Here is a 27,025-nt window from a genome sequence, read left to right as displayed (position 1 = left end):
CCAGCGGACTGCCCCAGCAGGGGGCTGAGGAGCCGGGGCGGGGGAGCCCCGGAGAGCAGGATGCGGGCCCCGCACGGCAATGCCCTGCTCCTGCTGCTGCTTCTGGCCGCCCTGCCGCAGTCCCGGGGCGGCTCTGGCCACTTCGCCCAGCCCCACCTGCGGCGCTGGGGGGTGGCCACCCTGCGGTACCTGCAGGCAGCTCTGTGTGCCCCAAGGGGCAGCCCACAGCCCGAGTGTCCCGCGCTCGGAGCCTGCCCAGCCATAAAGTGTGGGCGCTGCTCCCCGACGCGAACCGCAGCGGCACCAGGGTGCACCCGGTGCAGGACACTCTGCTTCTGTCAGGGCTGGCTCTAGGCTTTTGCCGCCCAAGCACCAAAAAAAAAAGGAAAAAGAGACCGGCTGCAATGCCACCCCTGAAAATGTGCCGCCCCAAGCACCTGCTTAGTTTGCTGGTGCCGGCCCTGATCCCCATTGCCATAATAGCTAATGCATTTATCTTCCCAACACCGCAATGAGGTAGGGAAGTGCTATGATCCCCATTTCACAGATGGGGGAACTAAAGACCAGAGAGACTTTAATGACTTGCCCAAGTGTGTGGTGGAGCAGGAAATTGAACTTAAATCTCCCACATTCTAGGCTAGCATCCTAAACATCCTCCCTTTGCTATGGACACCTTCACTGTGCTTTCTTTGTGCCCCACTTCTCCTCCCACAAACACACCCTTTAATACACAGAGTGGGCTCACACAGGATGCTGGCTGCTTGGCAGAATCAGGAGAGAGCAAACAGCATAGCCACTGCACTCCTCCTCTGTGTTTCCTGGCCACACTTGTGTCATTGGTGGGCATTTTTCCTTTCTGTGCCCTAGTACACAGGGGAATATCTCATACATTACCGTAAACTTCATAATAGTTTAATATGAAATATTCAAACTTAAACCTGTTGGATGGAGGAAATATTTTCCTCAGAGTTGAGATGCAAAATTATATCTAAACGATACTTCTTTTAGAAGCTCTGTGCAAAGGTATTATATCCCCATTTCATTTGCCACCTAATGGTTTCACACAACTGAGAGTAAGTGAATTATTGGTAACTACATTTTCCTGAACAAATAAATCTGCTGTTTGACGCAGCACTGTAAATAATAAATCTATTGAACCTGTTTACATGCTACCCTTCAAAGAAGAGTGAGAATAATCTATGGATTTTAGTCCTAAAATATCTTACATTGCTCACGCATTATATATAGCATAAGAAAGAACCATTTCTTTTATTCTATATAGCATTCTTAAAGGTGAAATCCATCCATGTGGTAAGCAGTGTCAGTGGAATATGAAATTATAGAAATACCCATTTCAATGAAAAATACTCTATATATTGTTATCCCTTGGCCCAAACAGATAACCAATATTCAGGACCTACCTGGGCTGTTTCCATTAGGAAGTGAAGCTGATTATACTAATCAGGTAGTTCTTTGGTTTGGTGCAATCCTGTTTATTTACAAAGAATGTATGCAAAGTCCTGCTCTCTGAATACAATAGGAACAAAAAACACGAGGCAGTTTCTTGCTCACAATTTCCAAGCCTTCCTTTCCAGCAACTCTGCCCAAAAGAAGATCTCTTTCTTGGCTTGCTCCCAGGACCATGGTACTGGTGCATCTCTCCCTGTTTGCTCACTTTCTGGGTGCTTTTATTTCTCTGGGCTGGTCTACACTAAAGCTATAAGTCAACCTAAATTACGTTACTTCAGTTACACAACTGAAGTCAACATAAATTAGGTCGACTTACAGTGATGTCTACACCGCGCTGCGTCAACGGAAGACGCTCTCCTGATTACTTACCTTCCGCCTCTGGGGGAGGTGGAGTACAGAAGTCGACAAGAGAGCACTCTGCCATCAACTTAGCTTGTATTCACCAGACCCACTAAATCGACACCACTGCATCGATCGCAGCAGTGCTGATTTAGCCATAAGTGTAGACAAGCCCTCTCACATGCAGACATGCACAGATCCACCAATCAGTTCTCCACCCCCTGAATTTTTAATCAGTTGCAGGGAAACTTCTTGGGCCACATGACTCAGCTTCGAGGTCTCTAAAATTTTTCAAGTCTCTTTCTCTAGACCTTGAGAGGTACCTCTAGGCTTATTTGTGAAGGAGGCACTCTGTGCACTATGTGGGTATGTCTACACTACGAGAGTAGTTCGATTTTACTTAAAGCGAATTTGTGGAACTGATATTACAAAGTCGAACGTGTGTATCCACACTAAGGACAGTAATTCGACTTTGTGAGTCCACACTAACGGGGCAAGCGTCGACATTGGAAGCGGTGCACTGTGGGCAGCTATCCCACAGTTCCCGCAGTCCCCACTGCCCATTGGAATTCTGGGTTGAGCCCCCAATGCCTGCTGGGGCAAAAAATGTGTCGAGGGTGGTTTTGGGTAACTGTCGCCATTCAACCCTCCCTCCCACCCTCCCTCCATGAAAGCGCCGGTGGGCAATCAGTTTGTGCACTTTTCTGGCGATTGACAGCGCAGACGCCACAGCACTGCGAGCATGGAGCCCTCTGTGATCATCGCTGCAGTTATGGCCGTTGTCAACACCTCGCACCTTATCATCCACCTTTTTTCAGAGACAGATGCTGAGAAATCGGGCGAGGAGGCTACGGCAGCGCGGTGAGGACATTAAGTCTGAGAGGGGCACAGACCTCTCACAAAGCACGGGACCCCGCGCCGTGAACATCATGGTGGCAATGGGTCATGTTGATGCTGTGGAAAGGCGATTCTAGGCCCGGGAAACAAGCACGGACTGGTGGGACCTCATAGTGCTGCAGGTCTGGGATGAATCACAGTGGCTGCGAAACTTTCGGATGCGTAAGGGAACTTTCCTGGAACTTTGTGAGTTGCTGTCCCCTGCCCTGAAGCGCAAGGACACCCGGATGCGAGCAGCCCTGACTGTCCAGAAGCAAGTGGCCATAGCCCTCTGGAAGCTTGCAACGCCAGACAGCTACCGGTCAGTCGCGAACCAATTTGGAGTGGGCAAATCTACCATGGGGGTTGCTGTGATGCAAGTAGCCAACGCAATCGTTGAGCTACCGCTCTCAAAGGTAGTGACCCTGGGAAACGTGCAGGTGATCATGGATGGCTTCGCTGCGATGGGATTCCCAAACTGTGGTGGGGCTATAGATGGAACTCACATCCCTATCCTGGGACTAGACCACCAGGCCAGCCAGTACATTAACCAAAAGGGCTACTTTTCAATAGTGCTGCAAGCACTGGTGGACCATAGGGGACGTTTTACCAACATCAACGTCGGATGGCTGGGCAAGGCTCATAATGCTCGCGTCAGGAACTCTGGTCTGTTTAGACGGCTGCAGGAAGGTATTTACTTCCCAGACCACAAAATAACTGTTGGGGATGTGGAGATGCCTACAGTGATCCTCGGGGACCCAGCCTACCCGCTAATGCCCTGGCTCATGAAGCCCTATACAGGCACTCTGGACAGTGAAAAAGAACTCTTCAACTACCGGCTGAGCAAGTGCAGAATGGTGGTGGAGTGTGCTTTTGGACGTCTGAAGGGGAGCTGGAGAAGCTTACTGACTCGCTCTGATGTCAGCGAAACCAATATCCCCATTGTTATTGCAGCTTGCTGTGTGCTCCACAATCTCTATGAGAGCAAGGGGGAGACGTTTATGGCAGGGTGGGAGGTTGAGGCAAATCGCCTGGCTTCTGATTACGCACAGCCAGACAGCCGGGCGATTAGAAGAGCCCAGCAGGACGCGCTGTGCATCCAGAAAGCTTTGAAAGCTAGGTTCCAGAGTGAGCAGGGTAACCTCTGACTATTAAGTTTGTTTAAACAGAAGTTTAACCTGCCTCCGTTTCTTTACCCAGTTAATGTTCACTATCCTCTCCAGTTACCAATCCCCTCCCCCCCCCCTTCCAACACACCTTTAAAAATAAAATAAATGGGTGAGGTGCTTTTGGAGTGAAGGAAAGGGCTTATCAAATCTTTGGGAATGAGAGCCTTCTGTTACTTGAGCAGTCTGCAGGGGTGGAGTGACTGTTTTCACGGCCTCTGCCGCCTCTCCTTCTTGGGACTTTGGGTGAGGGGGGGATGGGACTCTGTGGCGGGGGAGGGTGGTTAGAGATAGAATGCAGCGGGGCTCTGTCCTCCTGCCTCCGGTCCTGCAGAACATCTACAAGGCGCCGGAGCGTGTCCGTTTGCTCCCTCATTAGTCCAAGCAGCGTTTGAGTCACCTGCTGGTCTTCCTGCCGCCACCTGTCCTCCCATTCGCTGTGTGATCGCTGGTATTGCGACATGTACTCCCTCCAATGGGTCTGTTGTGCCGCCTCGGCTCGGGAGCAGCCCATAAGTTCTGAGAACATCTCGTCCCATGTCCTTCTCTTTCATTGCCTGATCTGCGCCAGCCTCTGGGAGGGGGATGCCGGGGTAGCTCAGGAGACACTCGCAGCTGTGGGATGGGAAAAAGGGAGTGAATTCCTCACAAAGATAAAGTTTTGCGAACAATGAATATAGTCTTTCTCTGTGAACAAGACCATGCACAGCACCTATCACATGCGCACTCAGTACAAGGTCGAATTTTCGGCCTTCCCATTGAGTGCCTGGAGTCTTGCTGTACAGATCACACAAGCGGGGCCGGACAACGGAATTCGGCTAGCAAGCGGGCATGGTAAGCCGTAGACTTTTGGCTGCTTAAAGCTTAATTTATAGCAGTGCCCTCCTTTCACGTTCCAAGCAATGCTCCTAGCGTTGGCCAGTTCCTGCTGCCGGCAATCCGGCCAGCATGAACTCTGCCCCCTGTCCCACCCCCCTCACGGCTGTCCCCGGGAAAGATCCCTGCATGCTGCCCCTGTCATGCCTCCACCACATGGCTGTAAACCGCCGGTTACAGTTATGTAAAGGAACAGGCAATCAGTCCCAATACTAACATTCCCCTAATTCAAAGCAGGTCACCATGAGTGATATCACTCTGATGAGGATTTCGGAGACAGAGAAAGACCGCATGTTGCCTGAATGCCAGCCAGCACCAGGGCCGTATGCCGCCAGGCTTTGCGAGGCAACGATCCCGGAGTACTTGCTGCTAGTCTGGCGCGGAAAAGTTTCCTACCATGGAGGACGCAATAAGGCCACTCTCCCCAGGAACCTGATGCAAAGGCTTTCACAAATCCTCCTGGGACATCTCCACGAAGGTCTCCTTCGTGGAGATGTCCCAGGAGGATTTCTGCTCTACCCCCGGACATATTGACAGAATTTTCCAGTAGCTGCACTGGCAAGGACTAAAAACTAAAGTGCCTAGGGCAAACTAATCATGAAAAACCCATTGTTAAGATACCGTTCCTATTCTGTTCAAAATAAATGTTTAAAACACTTAACTACTGATCCTTCCCCTGATTCACGGTCCGGGTTACCGCCTTGGGAGGGTTGGTAGGGGATCTCCGTGAGGGTGATGAAGAGATCCTGGCTGTTGGGGAAATCAGCGTTGAAAGCGCTGTTGACTGCATCATCCTCCTCATCTTCCCCGTCCGCGAACATCTCCGAGGAAGCGACCGTCGACAATACCCCATCGTCAGAGTCCATGGCCAGTGGTGGGGGAGAGGTGGCGGCTGCACCTAGAATGCAATGCAGTACTTCATAGAAACGGCATGTCTGGGGCTGGGATCTGGAGGGTCCGTTTGCCTCTTTGGTCTTCTGGTACCCTTGTCTCAGCTCCTTGATTTTCATGCGGCACTGCGTTGCATCCTGGCTGTATCCTCTCTCCGTCATGGCTTTTGAGATCTTCTCATAGATCTTCGCATTCCGTTTTTTCGATCGCAGCTCCAAAAGCACGGACTCATCACCCCACACAGCGATCAGATCCAAGACTTCCCGATCAGTCCATGCTGGGGCCCTCTTTCTATTCTGCGATTGCATGGTCACCTCTGCTGGAGAGCTCTGCATCGTTGCCGGTGCTGCTGAGCTCGCCACGATGTCCAAACAAGAAATGAGATTCAAACTGGCCAGACAGGAAAAGGAATTCAAATTTTCCCGGGGCTTTTCCTGTGGGGCTGGTCAGGGCATCCGAGCTCGGACTGCTGTCCAGAGCGTCAACAGAGTGGTGCACTGTGGGATAGCTCCCGGAGCTATTAGCGTCAAATTCCATCCACACCTACCCTAATTCGACATGGCCATGTCGAATTTAGAGCTACTCCCCTCGTCGGGGAGGAGTACAGAAATCAATTTAAAGAGACCTCTATGTCGAACTAAATAGCTTCGTTGTGTGGACGGGTGCAGGGTTAATTCGAGTTAACAGTGCTAAATTCGACATAACCTCCTAGTGCAGACCAGGCCTGTGCCTCTCACTTCAGTTCAGAGAGAGATGGGGTTCAAACTTGGATTGGAACATAGAATCTTAGCGTACCCACTGTTGCAAAGAGCAGTCTTAAAGCTTCTGTTGCAAAAGAGAATGATGTTAAGTCCTTTAGGTGGTAAGACAATAAGAAAATACTCTCTGCCAACACTTTGTGAAAGTGTCCTGCCTCATGAGCCATCAAGTGAGTTTGAGCAGAAGGGGGCTGCAGGGACCAGGAAATGTTGCCTTGTTCTCTGTCCTGCTTGGATTATCTCTGCCATTGATTTATAGCTCTCACCTGTTCACTTGACAATGTAACTAGAAGGTCTGAATTGTTGAGATGAGAGAAGTTTACCCTTGCACTAATAATACAACAGTGAGTAAGACCTGTTGTGACCACTGTCATTTGGCCCAATTTACAAAACAGTTGAACCCTCCCTTTAACCAGGACTATAATTAGAGGCCCCCAACTTCTTCTCCAATTCAACAACAGACTTAAAGGAAAGCCACTTTCTAAGACTCAACAAGGCAGCTTTTGTAAATTAAACTACCTATTTTTATCTGTTTTTCAGACTAAGCAACATTATAACAAATATGTCATCCTCACTGATTCTACTTGGCCTATTATAATGAGCCTGGGAAGGAAACCAACAAACAGACAATCTTGAATACAATAGATAATTTTCAATGGTTTAGAAATCTTTAGATGTTAGATACTAGATGTGCCAGCCTATGAGTAAAGAGTAGGTGTTTTGATACTTGTACGCTTTTAATTTTTGCAAAATCATTAACAAAATATGGGCTGGACACCTGCCACAAAACTAATTTGAACATGAAGAATAGCATGTTTATTCCAAAATTTGCAATATATTCTGTTCTATAATTTTGCATGACATCGCATAGTACTGAGCTGTAGTTACACTGTTATTTGTGACTGTGAGTAAAATAGTTAAGTGGGTTTAAAATCCTGACTCTGTCAGTCTGGGCACATTCTTTAGGCTATTTTAAACTTATTTATTTGTTTTAATTTAGGCATCTCAATAATGTAAAAATTAATCCTTTAGAAAGTGATGACAAATGGACACAGCTTCTGCTCTCTCTCTCCCAGCTGTAAGCTTTATATTGTGCTTACTCTGATTGGAAGCTTTGATCAGCTGAGCATAAGAATGCCCATAGAAGCCAGTTGGAGCAAAATGATAGAATCCTGCAAAAACGACCACCAGAAATGACACCAGATGGACATACAATAAAATGTCCCCAAATAAACTTGCCATCTGACACCAATGCCAACCTGGCTCCTCTGGAATCTGTTTCAAGCTTGCAGAGTGAGTGGGTCCAAATTACTACAGATGCAGGCATCATGACTCTCATATCAACTATGACCAACATTTCTTGCTCAGTAGTGACTTTAAGCTTGTATATTCCTAGAGTATGTTCTCTGGGACAGGGACTATCACAATGAAACTAATAATGAATAAACAGAATAGGACCTAAAATGACTGAGTTAAATAAGTGGAAGGAAATAGCGTGACCTCAAATTAATTTCTTTGTCTTTTAATATCTCATTTGGCAACACAATCAGAAAACATTCTATTTGACTGCCCTTTTCCTTTGGCTCTCTTGGGTTTTGTTTATTTAAGCTTTTACATATCTAGAATAGAAAATGCTCTTCTTACTCTTGAGTAAACAAAAGCTAATTTACATTATATTTACATTGTTATACTCTTCCCAGACTTAAAAGATGGCTATGTTATACAACGGATAGGAATGCTTTGTGCTTACTGAAAAGGGCAAACTTGATCTAACAAAAAAAAAATGTTTCTGTTCTGTAGCATACAGTATCTATTCCCCTTTAAACAGATAGGTTGACTCAAATTCTCAATCCCCAAATGCCTCAGCTGAAATTTGTGAGAGTGGCTATAACCCAGTCATAGTTTTTACAGGTTCATAATAGACTCTCACCCTGGTTAAAGGAAGAAAGAACCTCACTAACAGTCAAAAGAACAGCAATATTATTTGGAAGGTGATCATGTCACAGTTGCACTTTATTGCCATAATACTTTGGAATATATCAATCACATAGTCAAATCTTTAAAGAAAAAAACATATCTCATAACCATTCAAGTACATGTTGTCATGTAAGACTGACCACTTTTAGTTATTAGTGTCAACTTTTCAATCCTTGCAAACCAAGAGGTACATGGCATACAGTGATGCACTTGGTTCTTTGAAGACCTAAAGATAAAGATGTTTTCCTGCATTTGGGCAACTCCGTTAAAAACTTTATTGCCAACGTCACTAGTCTTTTTACTGCTACACAACTCAGGTCCAGTTTCTCTGCTATTGACTCTAGAATAGCTGTGGCACTTTATATCAGTAGAGGATGTAGCCATCAGTCACAAGCTTCTCAAAGTCCTGGACTAAATCCATGGCTCCAGTCTCTTTTCTGTTAGGTCCTGTTTAGTTGAGTGGTCCGAGTGCCATTCTGTCTGCAGCGGATGTTGTTGCTGGCATGCTGCAAGTTTGAAATCACTTCTTATAACACTGGCTCTTGAGGTATTTCTGTCCCCCCAGAGGCCTGATTTTTTTAATTGCCCTGTATCTTGTGCTGTCATTTATACCAGTAAAACACCACCAATCTGATATGGTAGCATTTGCACAAGTATGAATGATTACACAGATTGCAAGGTCATGATAAAAAGGGCCCCAATATTTTATGAAGTAGTTTAATAATATCATGCTTCATCTGCAAGGTACTTTCCAGGTTTATATTAGGTGCCAAATGATTATCATATTTCTGTACTTTTCAATTGAGAATCAGAATCTGAAATGTCATTCCGGTTTCTTTTGGTATTGCTACCAAAAAGGCACGACCTGTATAACTAGTGAGAGATCTTAACTTTGGTGATTCTTGCTTAATACAATGGCTCTGATTCATCACCGACTGACTTCAGTTTTCTACTGGAGCAAATCTATTCAAATCAAAGGAGTTATACCAGCAAAAACTGGAGTAACACAGTGATGAACTGAGCCTACTGAGTTAAAATGAATGCCAAGTTTGAGGCTTTGGAAGGAATTTTGCTTAGGGAATATTAGCAGTAACAGTGTAGGCAGGTTTCACCTTCCTCTGAGTATTTTATTATTAATAGAATTCACTAATGTATATGTTTGTGATTTTTAATAGCTTGTGCACCAGCTTCGGGTAGGGGAACACTTTAAAATTCAAGTTATCAGTGGAGATATTGCTGAGTTAAAGAACACTAGCACTGACAGAAATATATTTCTGTGCTGTTTATTCATGTATGCTGCTCCCCATGACCTGTTATATGCCTGTGTTCTGAGCACTGTTGTTTTTGCTGCCTAATTTGGAACAAATTTAACAGGTAGTTAATCTTTGTTATTAGCTCTGGAGATGTTTTCCAAAGCATGCAATATACTTGGTTTCTCTCTACAAACCAACAGCAAATAATTACCATCTACGGTTGTTATTTCACTCACTGAAAACTGACACGTCCTCCTGTTTCAGCATCACCCCATCGTGCAGAATTCTTTGTAGTGTTTTAATTAACCTGGCATCATGATCTCACTACAGCCCCAAATAAAATGAACATCAAACACTCATATGTTGTCAACGTTACATTGTTATATGAGATAGCTCAGGTGCTGAACACATACCATATGGTAATCTTTATAAAACAATGACTGCCAAACAGCATATTAAATGTGACTATCTGGTCATATTCATTGTAAGGATTGACATAAACAAAAATAACTTAGGCTTATGTAGCTTGTTCATCTCAAAGGATTCCAATGTATTTTACTCTACCTATCAATCTATCTACCTAACTATCTATTGATCTATGTAAAACTATCTATTGATCTATGTTTATTTTCTGTGGTGGAAAGTACCAGCTGTTGAACTAGAGCACAGGAAACTGAAATAACAATTTTAGGACAAGTAATACAGACATAGCATATCCTATTTAAACTGCAGGGGCAGAAAGTAATTACACAAATTTGACTCTGGCCAGGATACCAGATCAGTCACTTAAAAAAACAGCATGGCTTTATGAGTGAGTATTATCAGAACCAACATTAGCAATGCTTTGTAACCAGGGCTTTGGAGTGGAGCCTGGAGCTGGAGCGTGGAGCAGCTCTGGAGCAGTGGAGCTGCAGGTTTTTGCCTGGAGCTGGAGCAGAGCCGGAGCACAGCTCCAAAGCCCTATTTGTAACAAACACCTTTCAAAGAAACTGCTAGAATTCTGGGAGATATGAGTTCATATGTGAACTGTCATTCTCCAGAACATCAGTCAAATCTGTGTTATATTCCTGGTGTTGGATGGATAAGGATTTAGGATCAAACTATTGTCCTGATCTAAAGTCCAACTGAAGTCAATGGCATTACACCCAATGGATCAGATCCTTTCTCTGTTCCCATCTGGGAATACTAAAGAGTGGGCACAGGAAGCCCTTTTTTGTTCACTAGCACAGCTGAGTTATGGAATGCTAGTGCTCCAAACTGGCCCAGAATGGACAGATCTAATCAGGAAAGGGGCTTTACTCCCATACCCACTCCCCCCCCACGCACACACACACCCCAACACAGCAGTATTGAGGGAGTTCTGGCTACAAGTTTTCCAAGGTTTAGCAACTGCTACTGAACATGTGCACACACGACATCCCACCCTCAGCTCTCCCAAAGACAAAAACATACCTCCAGCCACCACTGCCTGTGCAGGTCAGCTCTTCCCCTTTTTAGGGAACAATCCTGCCTTCAGTTGTGCGTTTCACTCCCACTTAAGTGCACCTTACTTATTTCCCTCTCTGTGAGAAAGGTTTGCTCAGTTACTTCCTGAAGTAAAGAACTTTAACTCGTTTCCCTTTTTCATGCTTCTAGAAGCCAAGGGCCTGGTTGATTTATGTTACCGATTAGAAAAAAGGGATGCTTATTGTGCCAAGGGTGAGTTATTTATGATAATGCCTTGATACTGTGAGGATTGTTTCCTGCTGTGTTTTTCCTTCCTGGAGAAGACTGAACATTACAGAAACTTTTAGGTCTAAATTTTCAGACTGCAGTCACAATTGCACAAGTTGTGCAATTCATTTCTTCTGTTGCTGTAGTCAGGTGATTAGAATTCTAACCGGGAGTAGTGTGAATAATTGTGCCTGCAATTATGAGTGCAAAATTGTGTCCATGGTATTTGAGACTGGTTTGAAGCTCAGCTGAAATTCACAACCATAATCATTTTGCTTTTATGATGTCTTGTTAGCTACTTGATGATTCCCTTGTAGGTGTCCTGTTGTCAGTTGGACACCAGGTGCATGTAGTTCTCAGCTTGGTACTTCTATGTGGTGAGTACATGGCATATCATTAAGTGTGGTGCTATGACTTATTTATATGTATGGATTTGAGCCACATCATTCACTGCATTTGGTTGCATTATCATTACACCACCTGTCTCTCTAGTTCACAGTTCAGCACCATACAGCCCACACATTTTCCACTCTAGAGTGAACTGCCTTTATTCCACTTTAAACATTTCAGAACTCTAATCTCCCATCAACCTATTGCCCTACACAAAACATACTCTCCTCTCAGCTATTCTAAGCCATCTGACCTCGTGCTTAGCCATTATAAGTCTGGGATTTGTAGCACAGTAGAGTCTACATAATTGGGATTCAGATTTATCTGAGCATTACATAACATTATAACCACATGTCTCCTAATTCACCTGAAGCAGTTTTGACATTTCAGCTACTATCTAATTCCAATTCCTGGTAGCTATTTGCATGATCTAGGCAGAAGCAGTAGTATGTGACTATTCTCCATGTTAACACTTCTAATTATAACTGACAGGACAAATGTGGTAAAAATCATCTCAACAAATGACTTGAGCAATTACTATCATACTCTTAAAGTGGGATACCTATTCAATAGGGAAAAAATGTGATCTCTGAGATGTGGCTCATTAAAATTTCTTTCCTGATTATTCAGATTCTTTTTAAGTGCATTTAACTTTACTCCAGCAAAGGAAGATCCATGTAGCCAGCAGAGAGTCTTCCAGGGTTCTAATAGAGGCTCACACTTATGTTAAGCTTAATCATTCTTCCTTCTTTCCAAATGCAGGTGCTCAATATAGATGGCTTGCCTTTAATCGCGAACTTAGTTTGGAGCTGAATATGAGCTCCACACAGGCTCACCCCTACTTCCACATAGAGATTTCAATCAGCTTCTGCACAGGTACAGGGGGTTCATTTGCTAGACTCATCCCTCCTCCAAGCTGCTCTGCTGGGGCTTTTATTTCTTTATTCATTTGTTGTAGGTGCTCTGACATGCTTTATTTTCCACCCAAAATTGTGAACTGCTTAAACCCACTTTCACAAAGATATCTGGTTTAGTTCTGTCATTAAAGTGAGTGGTTCTATCCTAAGACTCACCTAGGAAAACGCACCCTATGTAGGATCCAGTCACACTTTCACATTAATTAGGTCTGCTGGCAGCAGGGTTAACACATTTCCCAGTTATTACAGCAAGACTTTTAATCATTTAAAAGACACACAAAAACATGCATACTTTAGAAGTAGAAAGCAAAGGGGAAGGGATGATCCACTGACAGGAGAAGTACATGTCACAAGAAAGATAGAATCATAGAACTGTAGTCAGAGGGGACCTCAAGGGTCAGCTAGTCTAACCCCCTGCCAAGTTGCAGGATTTGTTGTGTCTAAACCATTCAAAACAGATGGCTCTCCAGCTTCTCTTTGAAAACCTCCACAGTGAAGGCAATTCCCTGACTTCCCTAGGCAGTCTGTTCCATTGTCCTAATGGTCTCTCTTTTAAAAGCTTTCTGTTCCACTAGATGTGTTATACTAGATACTTTTTTCTCGGTGTAGGATAACTTCTATTTTAATTGATTTTTATAGACTTATTGTTGGGAGGCATGAAAGAAAACTCTAGATCTGAGACATGGATTCAAGCTTTGTACCTCCTGTAACAAGCTGAACCACAAGAGTGAATATTCCCAAATGTGGTGTTTCAAAGTCTGGGTCAAAACTGTTCAGATTGGACTCATAGTAAATAGGCTTCAGGTGCAAACTCTGATCTGAACTTGGTTTACTTCTATGGGACTATTCACATGTTTAAAGTAAAGCATGTATGTAAATATTTGCAAAGCTAGGGTGTTAGCAAGCATGTTTTGTAAAGTGAAGGAGTGTTTATACTAAACAGTAGTCTCTCATTTAAACCCGAGTGCTCACATATTTCACCTCTGTGAGGTGCTTCATTTCTACTAATTCAGTGTCAGATTGATATACCCTTACTCTGGTTCAGTAGCACCTTATCCGTAAGAATTCAATGGAACTACGGTTCATGGAGTACGGTTCTATTCAATGTGAGTAAGGGTATCTGAATCTGTCCCTCAGTGAGTAAGTGTCCCTTTGTTTGCCTCCTGCCACATGCACTGTCTTTGCCTCCTAAGATTAGCAGTATCAGGAGAACTGGAGTCTGTGAACTTTTTTGTTGAAGTTAAGAGTTCATGTGTTTGAACCTTTTGCAGCATTTGAACTTCATTACCTCTCTCAATATGCATTCTTGTACTGGTGAATGTAAATGTGCCACACCCTATGTAGTTGACATATTTCTTTACACTTCCTTTTTTTAAAGATTCCAGATAAGAAAAAGCAGGCAAAGTCTGAATTGAGAGTGCCAAGGAACAGACAAAACAGTCAAGCAGGCAAGCTAAATAAAATGTTAAATTATCAGCACAAAAACTCAAACACAAAGAGCAATCAGGTGAGAAAATGCCAGATACAGTCATAAAGAAAGCAAAACAATCCTATTTTCTTCCCTCATCTTCCCCTCCTATAGTGTATATGTAACTGTGCTCCAGTTCCTTCTGCAAAGAAGATATATTAACTTTATATAATTTCATTATAACTGTTGGATTCTGTTTTCTATTCTGCTGTTGTTGGTCCCCATTTTACCTTTCTTCAAAGAAAACCCGTTTACTAGAACTTGTATCTAAAATAGAAATATATGTATCTAGTTAGGATGTTATATTTAATTAACTTATTTGTCCTTCATCCTGTCAAAAAAGCAACTTTTTCACATTTTAGACCACTTGAGAAGAGCTTTTCCCCTTCCAAGGCAAGAAGTGTTAAGAGGATTTGTTAATGGTATCTTAAGTTTCACTATTTTATTTTCAGCTGTTGCATGCATATAACTGGCAAATACTGTTATAGAATTGTTTACTTTACATTATAAAATGATCTAATCCAGGGATTTGCATCATGCATAACTCAAATAGAAATGTGATGAAAGTGGATAATGGCTTTCAAAGGAAATCTCCACCTATTCTTTGCTCCAGGAAACCCTCTTCTCAAAACATCAGAATTAATTGGTTAGAAATGTTACAATTTTTAATTATATTCCAATGGGATCTTCTTGGATACATCTTTCAAGATTTCTTAATCAATAGAACATTTACAAGGAAAATATAGGTTTCTTCTGAGACTAAGTTCACGAGTTTCCCACCCTGCATCTATTAAGAGAAACCTTCTTATCTAGTTACCGCTTTTTAAAAATAAAGCACTGAAACAAGTGCTCAGCGCAAGCAGTAGATGGCTGCTAATTTAACAGTACTTATATACTCCACATCAGTCATGAGTTACAGGGTGTGCTTCAAATGGAAGTAACTGGCAAACATTATTATTATTTTTAAGGCTCAAAAGTATATTTAGCACTATATAAAACACAGACCCAATCTGTGCTTTGAGGAGCTCATAATCTAAAAAAGACAATTAAAGTTATACATTGGGCCATACCTGTGATGATATGGTAAGAAGTCTGATAGTCAACCTGTCCAGAAAACATTCTCATTAGTCCAGGGCATTGACTGTCCACTAACAGAAACCACATTGACATATAACAACTCATTTCTTAAACTGCCTTATCAGGAACAAATAATAAATCTGTATTTTAACAAGTAAATTTTGTTAAATATCAGTGATTTTGATGATTTATTTATTTTTATAATTAAGCAGGGTCGTTTGTTTTTAATGCAGCCATGCTCTCCTAAAGTCCTGCCAACAATCATCGACAGAAGGAAAATGGAAAGGAACACCTTTTCCTTTCCAAGAACTGACAGGAAACCCTATTCCGTTTTGATAAATGACTAATGACCTCCAGTTGTCCTACAGGAAGGGCCACACTGTAGATGGCCTGACACAGACGTGTAACATGGGAAGAGGGCACACTCTGCAACTAAATACACAGGGGACAGCCCTGATAAATAGGTTTCCTAATGACCTAACACCAATGTGGATATCAGAGCTGCTATCCATTAATGCTCCCCCAGATACAGACAAGTGGTTGTGTACTCCAGAACATCAAAGAGAAATGGAAAGAGAACCCCTGCTAGCCTACTCACATGGACCCTCTAAAGAGACTATTAGAACCAAAAAGTTGAGGCAAACAGCTGTCTTATGAATCATTTCAAAGCTGAATTTTCCAGGTGACATTCTCAATTTGATTTATAAATAAATAAATCATGAATTTTACTCCACTGACCAGGATATGCTCTGGTTTTAGGAAAGTTTTTGCAAAATCTCTTTAGAAGTGTTCAGTCAATGAAATATTGATACCATATGGAAATGGTAATGCATTTATACATTCTTTCTTGAAAAAAAAAAGGGGGGGGGGAGATGGGGAGGAAGGGAAGCCAGCGAATTCATTGAAAAGTCAGTTAGGCTGCTATTCTTTGCATTTTTGGCACTAAAAGCCAGTCTCTCAAAATCTCCCATGTGTGGGCAAGAACAATCATGGAACAAATGGACTGTGAAATAACGGCAAATTAAATGATAGCATAATTTGTTCACTCTTAGAATCTTGAAAAAAGAATAAACATATACAAGTGATTCTATAAAATCACCACTGAAAGGAGAAAACAGTTGGACCAATCTTATGTTGTTTTTATTACCCTTAAAGGAGTTTTCTAGAGGTTCTACTTTGCTTATATTGGCCACAGAACTTTTCCTGTGTTAAAGTAGAGGGGAAGGGTATATAACTGGGTAGACTACGGTCCTGCTCCCTCAGTGTTTCCAGCTGAAAAAGAGAAAAGAATACAGCTGGGTGGGGAAATCATACCTTCATTACTGCCACCATCCTCTTCCCCTCTCTCTGTTTTGTGCACCCAGATTACATTCTATGGAAACAAATATTTCTCAGCACTTCTTGTATGAAATTTGGACTTAGATCTGTAGGAAAGACGGAACAAGATATCTTATACCAACCCTATGTCCCTGCTCCTGCAAACATACATATGCAGTTTACTTGCAGAGTCAACAGGGTTACCCATATGGGTAGTTAAACATGCCTCAGTGTCTGCAGGATCAGGTGGTGACATAAGCACGCTACTTGTCAGGCAAAATGTACAGTTTATGTATTGTTCTCAATATTGTTTTGTACTCATTTAGCATTAGGAATATTGAATATGCTCTTATGTCTGATGCTCTCAAGTATCCTGAAGTATCCAACTACTTTGATTTTTAAATTCTTCCTGAGTGTTTTTCCTTTTAAGGGTATTAGGCTACCATCATCAAAAATTATAACGCATTGCCTCTTGTACACGGTTTTGTTCAACTGTAGGCTAATACAGTAAATGGAAGCTGCTTTCTAATCCAAGACCAGAGAAAATATCACCATAAATCTGAGCATGCAATCTTCAGAAATGCAAACTGTGTGCCAGTTGGCTGCTAACTTCTGACACAGAAGTGGCTTCATTTCAGTGGAGTTGCACAGTGGGTCTGATTTTAGAGGTGATGAGCAGACCCAGCCCCTTCTGATTTCCCTGGGAGTTGTGAATTCTCTCAGCTCCTATGAAATTATGTCCCTTAAAGTGCTTTGGGTGGGAAAAAAATAGCACTATATAAACACATTTCAGCTGCTATTCTTTATAAAATTAACAAGATCTTAATTTTTACCAGATTTTCTATTCAACAATACTCTGATATTAAAATAAACTCTGATAAAGCAGTGCTGTCTGGGGCTTTGAGCATCGTGAAATCACTCAACAATTGCAAGAGAGACTCGGTCATTTAAGAATTACTAGAAACTTGCATGTTTCAAGTTGCATGTTGCATGTTTCAGTAGTGGCTCATAAATGTCTTATCTGGGGGACAAAGCTCCACACAGTGTTCATGTATGTTACATTAACAGTGTATGTTAGCTGACCTTATTTATAGCCCCACAGCCCAGCACCACAAGCAATGGGCTGCGGGGCTAAATATTTCAGTGTAAACATTCGGACTCAGGCTGGAGTGCAGGCTCTGAAACCCCATGGGGGGCGGGGGGGGGGGGTGAGTCCCAGAGCGCAGGCTTCAACCCAAGCCTGAACGTCTACACTGCAATTTTTAATCCTGCAGCCTGAACCCCATGAGCCCAAATCAATTGTCCAGGCTCTAAAACTTGGTGCCATGATGGGTTTTTATTGCAGTGTAGACATATCCTAAAGGGGCAAAGTACAATGAGTCTTTTTCCACACTCCATGCAGAAAGAACTTGCAATTTGACTCCAACACTCCACTGCACAAGGGAAAGCAGATTCCAGGAAGCACTGCTTGGCCTCAGGGGGTTCTAGGTAGTGTCACGGCCCTGCCTTCCCTGTACATCAAATATGGTTGTGCTGGAAGTAGCATAGAGTTCTCTATACCACCCCCAGAAGATGTTATTCCATGTACAGTTGTAGTGTTTCTTGGCAGCACATTGTAGTGCTGCTATCTCTTCTTATCTCCCTGCCCACTCCTTCTTCCAGGAAGTATAACTTGGCCCCGAGTGTGATCTTTAAATCTGCCAGTGAGTCTCTGTTCTTAATCTTGATAATTCAAAATAGCAGCTTTATAACAAGTTATGAAGGAATTAAACCCCAAACTCTGCTCCTATTTCACCAAGCTGTCACTGCAAATGAAATGATGGATTTTAGTTCACTTCCTTGACAGAAACTTGAGCATATAAAATTGGAATCAGTTATCTCTGTTTTACACCATCTTTTCATTGACTAGCTAAATAGGCCATCATAGACAAGTTATAACTTTGTACTGCTTTCAGGTATGTGGATTGTGCAAGAGCTTACATACATATTAGCATGCCTTCTTAGCCCATTTCTCAATAACTCTATGCTACCCAATTACTGACATGAAACTCTTCCACTTTATTTACAACTCAGAAGTCTCTAGAAAACCGTCATTAATTCTGCATACTACAGCATTCGTAGGCCTAACTTAATAGGAATGTTGAACTTGTCACTGAAACTTTCAAACCAATCACATCACTATATATCACCATAAAAGAATCTAATGTCTTGGTTCATATGAGATTAGAACGAGGAAAATCATTGAGTTTTTGGTTTGGTGGCTGAACTGAAACATTTAAAAAAAATCATTTTGGGTTGACAAAAATTTACAATTTTTTGACTTTTCTCACCAAACTGAAAAACTGAAAATAAAAATTTGTTTCAGGTTGAACAGAATGCTTCATTTGACATGAAATGAAATTTTGTTCTGGGGTATTTTATCCTTTTTATAAAAAGTTAAATTTAGCTACATTTTAAAATGAGACAACATTTTGATATTTCAATTTGACTTTTGGGGAATTTTTTTTTTGGCCAAAACTATTGATCACATTTGACCCAAATTTGTGAACAGTTTTGGTTGACCCCAAACTGCATCTTTTTTTAAAATAAATAATCATAGAGTTGCAAGGTAGATAAAAGCAAATTAAACTTCAAGGATGGAAAATAATTGTTGATGGTAAACCAAAAGATAACAATGATTAATATGATAAAATGTTAAAAAAGGGAAATTTTGGATGGTAACCAGTGATTTCCTAATGGTGGTACTTATTAGATTGTGAAAAAGTCTTCCATGGATATGATTGAAGTTCTGTCACTTTTTATAAAGAGGTGCTTAAAACTGCACATAGAGACAATACTGCTGCTCTTGTCCTACACAAGAGACCCTTGTAAACACATTCTAGAATACCATTATCCTCTATAGTGACTCGCTCAACGATTCCCTTGAACCTCCACATCCAGAAGTGGTTGAAAAATGCTGAAAAAAGCAACACTCCTATCCACTGGACTATAAAATAAGTCTCTGGTGCGCAAGCTTGTGCTCTCTCTCTTCTCTTTCTCACACTCCCATTAAAGTTGTTCTACTTTGTATAAATAATTAAATATCCAGTGGGCCAAAGAGAAAGACTGACTCTCTAGCCCAGTGGGTAGGACACTCACCAGGGAGGTGGGAGATTCAAAATCCCTCTTAAAACTGTTCTATTGTTTTTTGATGATTTTTTTCTTCATGAAGGATTTTCAGGCCCAGGATGGAAATGCTTGTAAAAAGCAGAGCGCCCCAGCAAAGTCAGTAGCTTAGTGGTGAGGGCCCTCCCCTGAGACGCAGGAGAGAGGTTCAAATCCCTGCTCTGAATTAGGCAGAGGAGGGAGTTGAATGTGGGTTTCCTACAGCCCATGTGAGTGCCCTGGTTATTCTGGGCTTTCCTCTCTTATTCAGAAATTCCATCCTGGATCTGGAAAACTGTTTCAATGAATCAGCATTTTGTGACAAAATGTTTCTTCAGAAAATTCTCAACCAGCTTAAATAATTAATTCCTCTTTACTGATCAGCACCAAATCTAAAATTGCCTCATTTCTAGTTGTTGTCTCAGTGTTGTGGAGTAAGAAGTTATCCTCTACATCAGATTATTTTAATTGATATTCCCTGTTATGAGTATTGACATAAATCTCTCATCCTCCTAGATCTGGATTTTGATGTCTTTATCATCTTCATTATACAAATGTTTCATCTTTGCCATTTCTTCTGACTTGGCAATCAAGAATCATCTTCAGCTCCTTTATTCCATTTCTCGCTTGTAAGAACATATATGGCATCATTGATATAGGGTCATTATTATTGATCAGTCACATCATGACTGATATAAATTATCTTGATAATTGAAACACTATACCCTCCATCCTTTTTTCTTCTTCTGTGTGGAGATTGTATAATATATGGAGATATACCTATCTCATAGAGCTGGAAGGGACCTTGAAAGGTCATTGAGTCCAGCCCCCTGCCTTCACTAGCAGGACCAAGTACTGATTTTGCCCCAGATCCCCAAGTGGCTCCCTCAAGGATTGAACTCACAACCCCGGGTTTAGCAAGCCAATGCTCAAACCACTGAGCTATCCCTTCCCCCTGTATCCTTCATTGTTCCTATTCCGATCTTATAATTTGTCCTAAAACATGTTCCTGTAATGCTCACCAAAGCTCACTGCAAGGACTCCCTTAATTTCAGTGGACTTTGGATCAGGCTCATAACCTCACTGTTTATTTCTCACACCTGACATTTGAGAGGAAGAAAACTTTGGCTTTTAATTTTCTTTCATTTATACGTTGTTTATGATTCAGAGTGCACATAACGTATGGTATCCAAAATACAGTAGTAACAATGTCCAGGTGTTCCCTCGAAAATGTGAGAGTGAAGACAGAGAAAAGAGTTGTTTGCTAGTAAATTCTCTTTTAATTGTGCATCTATTTAATGTAGTTTATATTTGGTCATTTTCACAATGTTGTTGCTACTAACTTGCCCTTTACAGAGGTGACCTGTGCATCTGGATCTCTCTTTGCAGAAGGGGGGAAATCAGCTGGCATCATGGTCTCTCTCTCCCCACTCGATCCTATGGATGCCTCTTTGTGGACCAGCTTTCACGGGGTCACTAACTAATCCCTCTCTCATGATGTGGGTGGAGTGTTGGTTCTGGTCTTTCTGCACACCAGCCAACACAGACTGGCCAGATTATTTCCCTAACCACCCTTCAGTTTAAGTGGGGGAACAGGGTGATTCTGTGGCTGCATAATCTGGTTTCTGAACTGCTCCTGGAGCAGTGAAGCTACATGCAGTCCCTTCTCAGGCCTTGTAGCTAAACCACATCTTAGCCCATAATTATTATTTCTTATACTTCACCACCATATTCCTATATGTGGTAGATGTAACAACTTTTCTCATATCCTGGCAGAAACCATGTTGAGTATTGACTATTTCTGATGTTGCTCCCTATTAGTTCTATTTCCATTGACGTGACTTTGTCTAAACAAGACATCTCAACAGTTCTGTTTATGCTGAAGGTCATCACTTCATAAGCAGTGATTAGTGTAAAGTATTTTACAATTAATCCTTCAAAGATCTTTATTTACCATTTTCTTGACTTAGCATCATCAAGAATATTTGTGAGTTTCATCATTTGAAAGCTAAGAGGCAAATCTTGCAGTCCTTCATCCAGCAAAACTCCTTGAAGCCTACTGGGTTGTCTTTAGGACTAAGGATCACAGAATTTGGGGTATATATTTGTTGTTACTTAGTAACTGTAGGCCATGTAAATATTCTCTTGTCAAATGATAGCCTGGATAGAATGCATCTGAAGAAGTGGGTTTTTTACTCACAAAAGCTTATGCCCAAATAAATCTGTTAGTCTTTAAAGTGCCACCGGACTCCTTGTTGTTTTTGTGGATAGAAAATCTCTCTCTTGTCTAGCTCCCTTATTGTCATCAATAATCTTTAATTCTAATAACTACATGTACAATTTTTGGCTACTCTTGCATAACATAAAAAGAAGTTATCCTGATTCTTATCTTGCCAGCCTTTTGTATGCGTCATTGTACTATACACTATGACGTCCTCATGGCTTTTCAATACGTTGATTTCATACTGGGCTGACAAAGTGACAGAGGGATTAATTTTACCAGGTATAGTATATTCTGTAATGAATGCTAAAAGTAAGCAAAACTCTTCCTATTTTATTTGTTCAGTCTTAATGACAGTAACTCCTTAGACTTGTGCCCGAGTATTGACAGGCCAAAGATATTGCATGCTAAATAGAACATGGACTGTCTTTATTTGTTTGGAAATTATACAGATTTATTTTAAGGATTAAATTTACTTCCTTACCCTTGGTATAGCTTGAGGATCTCCATGTATCCTGGTGTAACCCACACGCCTCCTGGGTGTGGTGTTCTGTCCCATCTAGTGGCACTGAGACCACTTAGAGAGAGAGATAAAATGAGTCTGCTCAACACCCTTAGCTAAGAGCCAGTTGGCTTTTAGCTCATGCGGTAGAGGCTTATGCACTGAGGTCCCAGGTTTAATCCTGCCCGCTGACGACCGGGGTCTGTCGGCATTACACTGGCATTTTCCAGCCACTCGTTTTACTGAAACTCTATTTCTGTGGTTTTTGCCAGATTACCACAGACAACAACACTCATAAATCTTCCTTGTTATCACAAAATAATTCCTGGGGGTTTATGGGATTATGAAGTAGCTGTCATTTCACAGTTGCCCTTATTTCCTAGGAAAACACACCAGCTGGTTAAAAGCACACTGCACTATAAAATAATTCAGGACAGCAAAAAAGAATATCAGGCCAGATCAATGTGCTCAACCGAAATGAACATGGTGCAGCTCAGGATTTGTATTTGTTCAATAGTGGTATACAGTAAACACATCTTAGTGCTCACCCGAAGCGCTGTTCATCTGCTCACCCAAGTTGCTAATGTCCCCAGGGGGCTGAAATAGAAACTGAGGATGAGTGGAGCCTAGAGCATCCCAGATAATCTCTTTATGATCACCATGCTCCCTACACTGCTAACAGAGGGCATGCCACAGGATAATCCCCTTATACTATGGGACATGCCCCTCCCATAATGGTGTTGGTGTCACTAGGGCATAGCTACCAGGTAACTCGGGAGAGTTGAAGGCCAAAAGTGCCGATGAAGCTCTTCTGCTCTGGGCCTACCTGAACCACAGTGACTCCATCTTGAGAACTTTCACCTACTTCTGTGCTAACTGCTTACATGTTGAAGCAGAAATGTAAGGGTCAGCTTTTCTCTAGCATACAGCTGCTGTTTTGCTCAGACTGCTGTAAACAGGCCTTGCAAGGCCAAAAGATAAGCAGACGAATGGGAACTTTTCTAATTGTAACTGCTACAGAAGGGAGGGGTGGGAGGGGTAAGAGGGAGTAACAGAACAAAGGCTTGCACAGAAACAGCTTGGAATATAAAAGGGAAAATTTTATTTGTATGTGCGGCACTTGATTTGAGACATGCTGGTCTCCTAGTGCCATTTCAAAGCTCTGAAATAAACTTGGCTTGCTTTCTCCCCTCGGTGTCTTTACTGGTGCCAAGCACACCGGGCAACGAACCCCTGTTTGCCATCTCGGGGCCCAGTTCTGGGCAGGCAACAATGGGACATGCGCTTTGTGGTCAGATTCTGCTAGTGGCTCATCCTACCCATCTGAAACTGCAAGGAGAATTTAGAATATAATGACTTCGTTAGATCTCTGGCCTGGAAACTAGGTCGAACACCCTTGCTCTTGCACAAGGGGCTATGAGATTTTCAATGACTATATGGATCTTGGGCTTCCATATGATTGTACTGGCTTGCGTTACAGAATAATAAACTTACTAATGTGATCTGTTTAATTACCTTCTAAATACTTATTTCCTAATTAAACGGAGACACATTTTTGGGTTCAATACTACCATCCTCATTTGGTCAAACTTCCAGTAAAGGAACTTTTGTTATATATACAAGATTCAATATGAAACACAAGGGAAAAAAAGCTTGTTTACAGTAAATTGTAACTTTGATATAAGTATCAGACAAAGACTAGAGCTAGCAAAAATGTTAATTGTTTTCCATTGGAGTTTTTTATTTTATTTTTTTTTCAAAATTTTCCTTTTTTTTTTTTTGACCTTCCATTGAAAAACCAAATGAGAAAATCTTTTCGTTTTCATTGTTTATTTATTTGTCCCCTTTCGCTCCCTTCCCCTGTTCACCTCCCTTCTCTGGACAAAAAAGAGAACAGGCACAGGAAAAGGTTGGTGGGGGGGAGAGAGAGAAATTGAAAAACTGGAAGTTTCAGTATTCAGTTTTTGGGCAGTTAATAGAAAAAATCCAATAACACGAAAACATTCAACTTTTTTTTTAAAGCTGTTTTTGTTACAAAATGTTTGGAGAAATTTTCCCCCTTTGTAGTAAAAACATATTTTAATACCTTAAAATGTAAATTAACATTTTACAACTAGAAGGCCAAATTGTGACTTGCAGTATTAAACTGCAGAGGGGAGAAAGGAGATGTAAGGTAGCACACTGTACTTCCCTTAACTGGCTACCTGCACCATGGGTTATAAAACAGGGAAATTATCCCACACCAACAAGAGGGCAGTGTTGGGGAGTGGGCAGAGCACTGATTATAATGTGCCAGCCAGGATAACTCAAACGTTGTGGAGGGCGACATAGGCTGTACCAGGAATAGGGCTAGTGCAGCTTACTTGAGCAAGGAGAGCCAAGGCCCAAACTGTGACTGTGTCATGGAGTCCCTGGCCTGCTCTTGGGACAGAGCAACTATACACTGAGATAAATCCATAATCTAGCTCATGGTTGTGTGGCATTAGTGTGTTTACTATCATGTTAAAAATATACATAACTCTTTCCTTACAGATCACTTACGTATTCAAATTACCAGGCTTTTAGTGCCTGAAATTCAATTAAAGGAGTGAAAACTCCATGTTGTAATAAAATCTAGTGTTTGAAATGGCATAATAAAATGAACTTCATCTCAGAAGTGTTTTTCACTTTAATGTGCAAGTGTTAATTATTTCTTTCTGAATTAACAACACTTGTTAAAAATGTCTAATTGTTATTTACAACAGAGTGAGGTATCAGGGTTTTCGAGCCTTCTCCGCCCTCTGAAAGCTCACTCAGTTCGGTTTTAGAGGCCTTTTTTGAATGAACTGAAGATGCTTTACAATTCTTAGTCCTTTATAAAGGTTTGTAAATGGAGGGGAAAATTTACCATTCAAAACAGCTTATTTTACTTAGCTCACAGGATTGAAAAATCACTATGGATGGTGAAAAGAAATACATCCCTATTGCATTGGACTGGTAACTGCTAATCTTATCAGGTAGTACAAACAAACGAACAGAACACATACAGTCACTTCACCTTCCTGTGCCTCAGTTTTCCAATCTGTAAAATGGGAATAATGATACCTACCTTCTCTGTAAAGTACTTTGAGACCTACTGATGTAAAGCACTATATAAGAGCTAGGTATTATTATTATATATACAGCAGCTAGGAATACAATTCATGTGACCCAAGAGCTCTTCTACCTGTTCTTAATGAGAAAGCAGGGACGTGTGTGTGTGTGTGTGTGTGTGTGTGAGAAAAGCCCATCCACAACTCCCTTCCAAGTACCACAAAGCTCCCTTGGAGAATACAACCTTCTTGAAAAGACATTGCAGTCTGACAGAACTGCTGTAACAATAGGTCTGCTTCTGAGGTATTCTGAGCTTCAGCTTCTGCCTTCTTTTTACCGCCACTCTGTCCCTATTAGTAGTAGTAGTAGTAGTAATTAGTAATACCTAGAACTGGTTCAGGGTGGAGTAGAGGTAGAGGGACATGAGGAAGTTGTTTGGACTAAAACTCATGCTGGTGTGAATGTTGCAACCTACCAGGACAAATTTGGGGTTGGGGGGTGGGGGAGCTGTGGAGAAGTGACATGAATGGTCCCCATACTCCCAGCTCACTACCCTGCTCCCCCTTGATGTGCCCAGGTCTCTGTGAATATAGACCCACCTTCCTGGCTCAGCTCTCTAGTACACCAGTTAGAAATGTCAAAGAGAGACATCTTTGTGTTGAATATATATACCCCTCCCCCTCTACAAGGGGCTTCTCTCCATTTTTTCTTTCCCCTGGAAACAGGCTACAGAACAGCTTGCTGTGACAAACCCCCAGTCTGAATCCCTTCTCTAGCAGGCCTTTGTCACCCCAAGTGCCTGTTTTGGGGTTTGTGAAACTTTCCATAAAATGGAATAAAAAATTGTTTTCAGGGGGGAGAAAAGATTCTTGCGGATTATTTTTCATATTTGGCATACAAAAGAAACATTTCCCTTGAATTTTTGCATTTCCTCCCCTAATTTTGAGCTGTTTTGGTCATATGAGCCACTTGTCATTGGTTTTATTTTCCTCCTGGGCTGACCTTACCCCATGTATTTGGGAGGGACAGCAGAAGTCACTTGGGCTCGCTCATTCCCTGCTCTGTAGTGCAGTGCAAAGAGGGATTTTTGTTACAGTGGCTTTGCTTTTCAGCCCCTCAAAGGTCCCAGATGAGAGAGTAGGCCATTCACTAAAGACAAGCACTAGCTTATTATCAGATTTCTGATTGGAAATCCATGGGCTCTGCAGAAGATGATGTCTCAGAGAGTAGCTAGTTCTGTACTCCAATGCCAATGAAAGAGATCCTGCATGTTAAAGGGAAGAAAGGAACGGTCCCCTTGAAACAGCAATCCCTCCTTCTCTTCCAGTCCCACCAAGATAGATTCTGTGTTCCTGGGTCCCCTCCAAATGAAGCAGCAGATGGGACAGTCTAACCCTTGGTCTGGGAGAAACTGTGCATATAAATAGTAATAAAATATCACACAAGTGTTTAGGTGAGTATTAATCCCGTTGAGTTAACCCAGTGTGAGGGTTTTGTGAACCATAGGATACTGAATTAACATCACCTGAACACACCATTTATTTGCAAATGTGAATCAAATTTAAGAACACACAAATTGTATGTACCCCTTTATCATT

General features: G+C 41.9%; 1 long non-coding RNA gene across 2 annotated transcripts in view; it reads right to left on the bottom strand.

Annotated features, from left to right (window-relative positions):
* Positions 1–27,025, bottom strand: part of LOC135983771 (uncharacterized) — a 165,860-nt gene that overhangs the window by 35,864 nt on the left and 102,971 nt on the right. The window contains exons 3-4 of one of the 2 annotated variants that reach the window (XR_010601549.1): positions 16,486–16,595; positions 421–4,466 (exon numbers count right to left, since the gene is read on the bottom strand). This is a non-coding gene — a long non-coding RNA (uncharacterized LOC135983771). Of the gene's footprint in view, positions 1–420; positions 4,467–16,485; positions 16,596–27,025 lie in introns of those variants that run through there. The other variant, XR_010601548.1, reaches the window with a different exon arrangement.

Source organism: Chrysemys picta, chromosome 5 (genome assembly GCF_011386835.1).
Source record: "Chrysemys picta bellii isolate R12L10 chromosome 5, ASM1138683v2, whole genome shotgun sequence".
Classification (NCBI taxonomy): Eukaryota; Metazoa; Chordata; order Testudines; family Emydidae; genus Chrysemys; species Chrysemys picta.
The sequence above is the reverse complement of the archived record's forward strand: the minus strand, read 5'-3'. Positions and strand labels throughout refer to the sequence as shown.